Source organism: Pygoscelis adeliae, unplaced genomic scaffold (genome assembly GCF_000699105.1).
Source record: "Pygoscelis adeliae isolate BGI_AS28 unplaced genomic scaffold, ASM69910v1 Scaffold463, whole genome shotgun sequence".
In the NCBI taxonomy this organism is placed as follows: Eukaryota; Metazoa; Chordata; class Aves; order Sphenisciformes; family Spheniscidae; genus Pygoscelis; species Pygoscelis adeliae.
Window position 1 is genome coordinate 1,335,458 of NW_008824471.1, and position 10,420 is coordinate 1,345,877.

The following is a 10,420-nucleotide window of genomic DNA, read 5'->3' on the forward strand; positions in this document are numbered from 1 at the left end:
TAACTCTGATATTACTGAAGATTGTCCCTACTGAGAAAAAGAGATGGGTATTTACTTCTTTCAAAGTCTCAAAGCAGAGATTCTCCTCTGTGTTTCTCATTTCTCAAATCTATAGGGAAGCCAATAGCTCTAGGCTGATAACTTTATGCATTTGTATTTTATGGCAATAAATATAAGTTGGAAAGTGATACAAACAGAGTTCTGAAAATCAGCTGCTTCCTTCTACTACTGAATCAAAGTAATCCCACAAAGACAGAAAACCTCTTTTAGTCCTTTCTGGGACTGTGTCATATTTACTGAGGAGGTCTTCAGTCACTCTGGAAACTGGACTTCTGAAAATGTGCTGAAAATTTTGGCTGCTAGAGTTGTTTAGGAGAACAAGAGATCTTCAGACTTCTGATTTTTAGATCAGAAGAAGTGTATCTCCATGGCTACCAAATCAGTTCGTGAGCATCCTGGCAGATTTCTGGTAGCCATTTTGGAAGGTTTCATAGATAAACTGCTTAGTGAAAAGACTACTGTGGCCATGAAGGCTTGCTGGTGAGATCAAGGCTGTATATATTTGACCATCAGTCAGAAGGGAGGACATGTTACTGCACCACCTTGCTATTTGACCTTGTTAAATTTGCTGGTGTCAGGGCTAGAGATCAACAGAGTGGCCTGTTTAGCGTCTTGGGATCTGGCGATCATGGACCTGTCTACATCTCTGTGAAATATGGACTTCTAGTGTGCAAATATTTCACTATGGGAAGAGGGGAAGTGGTGGTGCCACTGAAGGGAAGGCTTCAAGGATGTGTCTGCTTCCAGAAGCACCTTTGGATGTTTACAGAGGCATAGAGGACACAAAAGGAGAACCTTTTCAAAAGACTTAGTGCTTGGGTATGCCATCTGCCCTAGGTCCCACATTCTTCCCACATGCCTCCCTTCTTGCTACGCGCTCTACATTTTCTTATTATACATTTTCTTATTTCTACAAATTAACCTCAGGTTCACCTCTTTAATACTAAATTTTAGTTCTCTCTTCAATCATGTACCTTCAATGCGTCTTGGATGCCCCACACTACACCTTAGAGACAAACTACTTGCAAAGGGGATGGGGAGAGAGGTACAAATAATGTCTTAAAGGTATTCTATACTATCTTAAAGACATCCTAAATTATACAACACTAACACTCAGCTCACATGCAATTGATATATGATACAATATCACTTTTCAGGTAAGGCATTCTGAGCTTTTGGAGGTTTGTTCTTAATCCTGTAAATAACTACAGATGGAAAATCACTTACATGTGTTAGTGTTTTAAAAATGGGGGTTAAAAGACTTATTCAGGGTCACAGCTGAGGTCAGGTAACAGGGAAACAACACTTAATAATTTGACTTGCAGATTCTGTCTTGTTTAGCTACAGTGGTTTAAGATCTTACTGTCCCAGCAGCTGCACTGCTTGAGAAGTGACAAAATGGGATGTGTGATCACTCCCTGGGTCACAGCTTTGTTTATCAATTTAAAGTATTAAATATGCTGTGTTGTGTTGAACAGCCAGGGTGAGGTGAAAGGAGGCGGAAGGAGACGTACCAGGGTATCCACACCCATTGCTATCTGATTCTTCTGTGACAAACGGGGAGATGCCAGCTGGCAGTGGAAGGTAAGGTCACCAGGAGACAACAGTATTGCCTCAAATCACTGCAGCAAGGTTTGGTCTTCAGTCTTCCAGACCTTGTGGTTTAGTTAAAAACTACCCTCCCTCTTAGACCCTGTGTTCGGTTGAGTTAATCTAAACTGACAGTAACTATAGCTCTCAAGGTGGCGATGATGTATACAGCAATGCCAATAAATACTGCTGTATCATGAAAGTATATATAAAACAGATAAAAGATGTGTTCTGTTTTAATTATATACTTCAATAAGCAATTATAAGAAAATAACTATCTCACACCGTAGGTGATACCACTTGTAGGTTTATTTACATAGCTATCCAATTCCTGATGGTAAATCATGGTGCCAGTGACATAGAACTGGGAAGAGGTTACCTATCTAGGGTTTACTGATCCTCAGTTTCAGATGGATTATTAAACTTGTATTTCCACTTTGTAAAGTTCAATTAGCAGCTTAAAACTCGTGCATATATTAGGTAGTCCATTTTCACTGTCCTGCATAATCTTAGCCATAACTTCCTGAAGTGAGCAGGTGATCACAGCTTTCCTAATGCTGCAAATCTTTACATGGTGGAGTAATCTTACATGCTGATCTGTGTACGATCAGTGTGTCTGATCAGCAACTGTCTGAGCAGCAACTGTGGCTTAAGCAGTTGTTGCTCCCTACGTTATGCTGTGCAAGTACTTAGGTGACTATTCAGCAAATGAGAACTCATCTCGCAGAGAAATAACCCATTAGTACTTTGTTGCCTATTTGTTTTTCCTGGGTTATTTTTCAGGCTGTTTGTCATTTCCCTGGTGTGGTTCATTGCACATAAGCTTCATAAATGCTTAAGTGATACAGCTCTGAATGTCCAACCCTAAGACAATTTAAATGGCTTTATGAGGACATTCAAGTGCCTCTTCCTGTTAAGTCTCCTTTATCTGCATCTATCTACAAGTATCTATTAGAATCAGTTTAGCATGTTGCAGTTTTCCCCACTCCTTAGGGCTCTGCGTGTGATAACTGCTTGTCCTTCTGTTCCACAAGGCTAATGTCCTTATCATGTCTTCCTTTGCAAACACTCACCTCTACCTTGCAGGTACCAACTAGCCATTTCACTCCGACAGTCCAAATTATTTAACATAATAGAGGTAAGTTTGTTTGAAAATAATGGCTACTATACTCTGTTGAAGGGATGCAACTTCTATTTCAGAGCTGAAAAAGGGATCATATGTCCAAAACCAGTCTTTTTTCGCCAGCTCTGTCAGATAGTCTCATAAACGATGATGCTTCTCTTTTCAAGCCCTGCTTTTGCTTCCTTGGTGGGCCTCCACAAGAACAGAGGATGACTGAAGCTAGTTCAGGATGGCAGGCATCTGAGTTGGGAGAAGGCAAGCCAGCGATGGACCAAAAGCCCCTTCCGCTCACTGATGGAGGATTGTGCCAAACATCTCAGGCTGGTGCTTGGTGGCAGGTCTGTGTTTCCTCAGCCCTGGTCAGCTGTTCTTACGCTGTCCCTTCTGCTGCGCTAGCCCACCGCACAACCTGGCAACCAGAAAAACAAAAAAAAAGAGTATTTTTTAGCTGAATCACTTTCCTACTCAGATGATTTCATGGCCGTGCCCTGGGGCATAGCAGAGAAGGTGGTACAAAAGCAGGTGGTGCCTCTGCTTGCCCTCCCGGCACAGTGCCACTGAAAACTTTTGACCAATCTGAAGTATTTGTTACCTCTCTCAGCTTGAGTTACTGTGTCTAAATGGCTCAGTAGACAAACGCTTCCTAATGCTAGATTTATGACATATCTAAATAATTACACTGGCAAAATTTACAAGTGGAGGAGCAGTTTTGATGGCTTATTTTTCCTGTTCCCTAGAATGAAGAATACAGCAAAATGTCAACTCTTCCTGGTAAAATTGGCTGAACTTCAGCTTTTGACAGTGTAACAGTCTATTGTGGTATGAATCTTTTACATTCATAGCAGCCAACATGCAAAGTCTCTGAGCACAGATTAGATTTTCATTAATACAGTTACCTATCTTCTGGCCACAGTGCACCAAAGTCCCCTATCCCTCATGAGAGAATCAAACAGGAGTTCAATTTCTTTCTTATTCTAAAGGTAAAGTATTCCTTGGATGTGTCTTAATTCTGTTCCTTTTTTTCCCCTCTTATGCAACAAAGTGTATTTTTATTTCAAAGTGACTTTCATTTTACAATAGTATGTCTATACAGGGAAGTTTACAAAACATTTTCTGTACAGTATCTCTAGTTAGATCAGAGTTAACATTATTTAAATATGGAAATGAATTTAATCTCTGCAAAGTTAAAGCTTATTTTTAAGTAATAAGAAAATGTCATGAATCTGGAAAAACAAGTTAGCCATGCAATTAGCCCTTTGAATAAAAAAAACCCTGAGATGAAGGAGCATTGAGGTGATGCTTATGCTATAACACTAGTCTTAATTCTGTGCCATTTGTGTCAGTGGAGATGAATAAATTGTGAATCAAACTAAGATCAGTCCCACAGACTTTAACCTTATTCCCACTGAAATTCTGAAATTAACATGAGCAGGTAGTGGGGTCAGACTTGTAAAGTGAAATCCTGAACACATTAAGTTAATGGGACTTGTTACAGAATATGATTTTCTCCCTTACTGTCCTACTGTAGATTTAAAAGGATAATGCTACATAAATTCTCCAAACATTATCTTCACAAGCAGATGGTCTAGAATTTTTTTTAATAAATGAAAACTTGCATTCTGAAGAAAACAGAAAAATATTAAGTGCTTAAATTGATGTGTTTTCTTATACCCAGGTCCATTTTGATTATGATTATTATTAACCTAGTGAGTGCAGCAATATCTCCATGCCCAAATAATCTTGACAGATGATCTAAAAGAATGTAGTTCTGCTACTCATACGCTAGGAGGATTTTCCTGGGTATTAAAAAGTACTATATCATGCTTCATATAAACTGATTAAATGCCATATATGATCATTCAGATGTGTAGCCTTAGTTCCTCCTCTCATCCCAAAGCTAACTACTCCTGTGTCACGGCTGATGGCTTTGTAAAATGCACTTTGGGCCAATTTACCCACACTATGGCCTTTATACCCTTAAATTGCCTGTTATCATATAACAAACAATGAAAGAAGAGCTTTTTTTAAAGGCTCAATTCACAAGATTGGTAACATAAACTTAATTCCAGTGTTCAATATTCCCATTCAATTGTGATTGTCCAAATGTCAGTCTGAAACCTATGATTTTGTGTTTTTTCTCATATATATCTCTTTTTTACACAGCTTCTGGATAACTGCATTATTAGAGGGCATCTCTTAAATATTAAACAATGACCAAAGAGTCTTTTGCTTTTTTAAGAACACCAAAACAAGCCTTCTGGGTCATATCAAAGGTCCATCTCTTTGAGCATCCTTTCTCCTAGTGAGGCCTAAAGCAGGAACTCAGTGGAGAACCAGGCAAATGGATATCTTGAATACTCTCTCTCTCAGCCTCCTACAAATGGTTTGTGATTCAAGGACTTCCTGAGCTAGGGGCATTAAACAGTATTTCCATGTATTCAGTACCACTCATGGATTTTTCTTCTTTTCTTCCTAAGTACGTGTATTCAGTGATTTGATATTATGTTATTTGGGGATTTTTTGGCATGATATTGAAACATGTGCAAAGAACTTTTTCAAAAGAAACGGGGAAGGGAAGAATGGAGTTTGCATTCATGTTGCCAACGTCATTGCTTTTGTCTCTTGCAAGAGCAGTGCCACTGACGACGTCTTGCTGTTCCAGAAATCCCTCATTCCTGAATTTCAGGCTGCTGGCTGACACCTTCTAGGCTCCAGAGGAACACAGGTGTCTTGGATATAGAAACCAAGGTCTTCATTTGAGGAAGCAGGCTTTCTTTACCAGTATGGGGCCCTTGAACTTGGCTCGGTGTTCAGTGGCGAGCCCCCGCTGCCTGTGGAGCACAGGGAGAAGTACTCATGGCAACCCGTGTTGCTAGGCAGATGGATGACTGTGTTTTGTTCCTGCCACCGTGTTCTCAGGGATCCTGGCTTCACTTCTAGATATAATTAATGGTAATAAAGTCTGAAGGTTAAAATATGTGGATCTCTAGGGCCATTTCTGTGCCTGGGTGGGATGGGGAACAGCATCCTGGCACTTACATATAAAAGCGAGAGCTTTTTTCTGCTGCAGCTCTTTAGGCGTAGTCCCAGAGGCGAAGCACTGCCCGTAGCTCCTTGACATTGCGGAATATTGCTGAGGGAAAGAAATGCTTCCTTTTTCCTAGTAACTAATTTTTAATGCATGTTCAGACACTTTTTCTCAAATGCAGCTTTGTTGAAGCTGGACAGGAGCAGATAAAGATGCATAGGATCAGAGCTGTATATGAGCAGCAAGAGATATTTGCCAGGACAGCTCCAATGCCATCCTGTGGACCGAGAAGGATTTGAGACGCTGCTATTATAAGTGGCCTTCAAAACTATTCTTTTTCCCTTCCTTCCCTCCTTCTGAGTTTTACTTACAGACTGGGCCAACCACTGAGCTTTCTCCCTCTAAAAGAACATCTCACCCTTTCTGCCTTCCTCCCTATTTCTCCCTCAGTTCTAATTGCATGGATTCAGACGCTTCTCAGACCTTTTGCCGAATTTCTTAACATGGCAGAAAACTATTCACTTTTTGATGGGTTGTTTTTCAACTAGTTCAGTGACTCATATCTGCTCTCAATGAATGGCGGAGCCAGCACAAGGTAGACGGAGGATGCGCAGCCAGCAGTAGAGAAGGAAGGACAAGACTTGAAGAAAGAGCTGGATCCTCCCCTTTCAGCATTGGTGAACTCCCCATGTCTCATGGAATCATACCCTCTGAACATTTTATTTAAGAGATCAGATTTTGGGCTTTTAGATTTATTACCTGTATGAAAAATAAAGGAACTCCCTTGCCAATTTATGTGTTTTTTGCTGTTCTGTAGGTCAGAGCAGGAAGACTTTTATTTTTCAAAAAGAAAACCAAATTATGACAGATAAGGTTAATATGAAAATACCAGCAGTTTGGAAGAGGTCAATGGTAGAGCCAACAATGGTGGGCATGCCTATTTGTCTCAACCCACTCTGTTAGGGTTCTCTTCATCTGGTCCAAGCACAGGATCAAAGTCTGCAGTAACAAAGAGAACAAGGCAGAATAGAAGCTGTCTTTCCTCCCACACATCAAGGAATGAGGTAGCTGCTCTCAGTGTAATTTACCCAAAATCTGAAGGGAAAGATACAGCACAGGCAAGGAATGATGGAGTCTTTTTCTCATTTTTATCTGGTTGCTGTGTATCATTTGGGTGAACAGATAATGTTTAGATAATACTCTGATTTGAAGAAGCTGTTTCTGAGTCGCTCAGATCAGCTGCTGATCCCAGAGGAAGAGTGGAATGGAGACGCCAAATGCACTTGGGTCATTCGTGTTATATTGGTGAAAAAGGGTACTGTGACACGGAAACACCTCCTGAGTGGCAGGGCTGGACCCATTTAGCTACAGAGGAGTTATAGGTAGACTCCTGTCACAGGATCATAGCTATTAATTTCATTTCTCTGTGAAGGGCAAATGAATGCACTTCTTTGTGCCTTCAGTTATATGGTCCCCAAGGACCCACAGAGGGAGTTCCATAGTGAAGGTCTTCAGCAAGTGTTCGGAGCAAAGATGCGTCCAAACGCTGCAACCCTGAAGCCATGGGGGGACCCTGCTTTGTGGGATGTTATTATACCTCCTTGAACTGCTTTATCTTTTACATCACTTCTCCCATTTTAGAGCTGTTTTTTATGGCTGAACAAAATTTCTGAACATATGCATGGAAAATATACAAAATGTGTGATAGGACCCTGATAGCTGAGAGGAGTGTATGTGATGAAATTAGGTGCAGAGGCAAGGGTACCTTACGTCTATTAGACTTCAGTGGATTCAGGCTTTATATCAACAATGCTGGTTTCTTCCATATTTTCCCTGAGATATTTTCTGACATTTTTAAAATGAAAAATTACAAGTTTAAAAGGGTATGTTCTCTTCAGAGGAGCTCTTTAAAGATCTTCCATGCAGCAGCTGATATTTCAAGCTGTTGAATTAGTAGTTCTGGATTTCCTTTTGTACTTGTCTGTGCCAAAATGCGATTAGTTGTTTCAGCCCACTCATACCCTTGGTTTGAGATGTCTGTGCATTAAGTTAGAAGGGAAACAGTCATGTGGTTCAGGTCCAATATTTGATCTGCATTATAACTGTTAACATTTTTTTCCTACACAGATTTTTCAATATATGTTGTCAGGAAATTTTAAAGCAGTGACTTCTCATTTTGAAGTGCTTTCTCATTCCGTATTTTGTTCTGCTCCTGGAGACACGCAAGACACCAAACCCCTGTGTGTCAGGAATTGGGGGAAGAAGGGGAAACAGGTGCTGACACTTGGCTGCAAGCTATTGAAAGCAAAAGGAAACTCCAGGCTGGAGCAGACGATGCAAACGAAGCACTTGGATTTACGGTAATTGTCCTGAGTGGAATCTCAACAACATGGGCAGGACAGTGCAAAATACTGTTTGCTGAAATTAGTATTAGCTGTAAGCCACAAAAGACTCTGCAGCTAGGCTAAAGGTATCAAACGGAACAAGTACAAACATCCAGAATTTGACCAATACTTTTATACACTCAGAACCATGTTCTCCCCGAGGAGCTATTGTAGCAGCTCATGAGGGCCGGAGTCAGCTGCTACAACGGGACACAGACATTGTGGCATACACAACGTGTCATAGCTGTTGCATACTTCACGATTTCCCCTTTCTTGCTCGGCTTTTACACACTGCTTTCGTTACTATCCCTCTTGCAGGAAACAAAGACAAGCATGTGTCAAATAGGAAAGGGTGGTGAGCAAAGCCAAACGCAAGCCCTGGTGAAATTGCTGGGAAGATGTTAAAGGTAGCGGCCGGAGTGGAATTACTGTCTTATCACGTCACGTTTGCAGTGACTCACTTCAATTCAAAGGCTACTGTAAAAACACAAGAATCTCAACAAATTTGCACAATAGGCAATATTTGTATCTATTTTAAAGCTGAAAGTTGTTCATATTTTGGGTATGGATTTGGCATGGAAACCTGAATGACTAGCACAGGGTTTTTTAAAGCATTTATTAGGGAAATGTGGTAAACACATTGAATTAGCGTAGCATTTGTAGAAGAGCTGTAAATGTCCGCTGACGAATCAGGTGATCTGGAAAATGACGTAAGAAATCTAATGCTGGGCACAACATTCAAGAACATGAAATTCCACATTTGGGGTAGGGGAGGGAAGAGATAAGAAAGCTCCGTCCTTGCCAAAACAACGTATTTCGTAGTTTTCTTCAGTTTCAAACATGTGACTGATCCACCACCATAGATCTACAACCAGGAAAGACAAAGGTTTTTTCTGTGGAGGGGTTGAGGGAATAAGAAATGGGACCCCTGTGAGACTGAAAGATAAGGGCCTTTCCTTCTGCTGCTGCTGCTGCATCCTCTAACTTCGGCTGCCATGCTGTTCTCACCAAAACTTCTGTTATCAATTTGAGAGGAAACAAATCCGTGCTGCTTCTATAGTTAAACATGTAATTTGAAATATTTAGTTACTTTAATAAACTGTTCAAGTCTGTAGATAACCTTTCAGAGGGAGCAGCTTTGTTAGAGAGCATAATCAGCTGTTTTCCCAACAGAGTAACAGTGTGTTCTCTTGGGTATCTATTATACCCTCTTTACTCTGAGCCACGTTCAATAAAAACGCAGAAATAAATGGCTGAAAGGCAAATAGCAAATGTTTAAATGTTATACAAGAAGTAAGCGATTTTTTTAAAGCAAAGAAGCCCTATTTACCTTCAATGTGTTTTTTGAAATTTCAGGCTTCCATGAATACTGAGCATATCGTAACTGTTTGTTTGAGAGGTGGCGATGAGCGTGTGAGGAGGAGTCATCCACACGGGCTTTGCAAAACATCTGACAAACAAGCACCTGCTGTGGCGAGGACAAGGTTTTAGTTCTAGGAATTTAATATTTATTTATTTTCTATGACTATATGGTTACATCTTGCCGGAATATTCATATTTACATTTTCTCTACTTTCACAGTTGTTTTAGAGTCGGAAGAACCAGGCATCGCAAGCGTGTCTGCTAAAACACACAGCTAAATTTAAACTGCAGAGTTTTATTTAATATCGCTAAGATAGAATATTTTAGCTGTTTTGGAGCGATGGTATTTAGAATAAAATGTTCTTTCACTTTCTAAAGCTCAGATACACGGAAATGTCTGCAATTGCTGGGAAAACTCCATTTTTAAGAAAAATAAGAGTACTGTGAACTGGCAGGTTTAAGGTGCTCATTCTCTGGAAGGACAGCGGTGTGCAGTGCCGTGCAGCGCCGGCCCCACCTCACAGGCCATACGTGGGTTTCGGTCATGTCTTTCCTCTCTTTAGCACAAGTGGGAATAACATCCTAAACTCCTGCGTGGGGCGGCGCGGGGCCCCAGGGCCTGGGGAGCAGGCCGGGGCCTCTGCACTGGGATCCAAATTTTGGGCTTGATCGATGTTTTGGGGCGACTGTGGCCGTGGCTCCCTGCCCGCTGCAGTGCTCGAGGCCGTACACGCAGGGCCTCCACCAAACTACTTCCATTCTTTGTACGTTAGCAGGCCGCGAAGGCCGCAAGTCAAGAGCTTTCCAGGGCGGAGGGAAGGTGGCTGCGTTTGTCAGCCCGGCCGGGCCCGCTGGGCAGGCCGCCGGCAGCCG

General features: G+C 41.3%; 1 protein-coding gene across 1 annotated transcript in view; it reads right to left on the reverse strand.

Moving 5' to 3' along the window:
• Nucleotides 1–10,420, reverse strand: part of HNRNPU (heterogeneous nuclear ribonucleoprotein U (scaffold attachment factor A)) — a 37,172-nt gene that overhangs the window by 25,998 nt on the left and 754 nt on the right. The gene's annotated exons all lie outside the window — the stretch shown is intronic.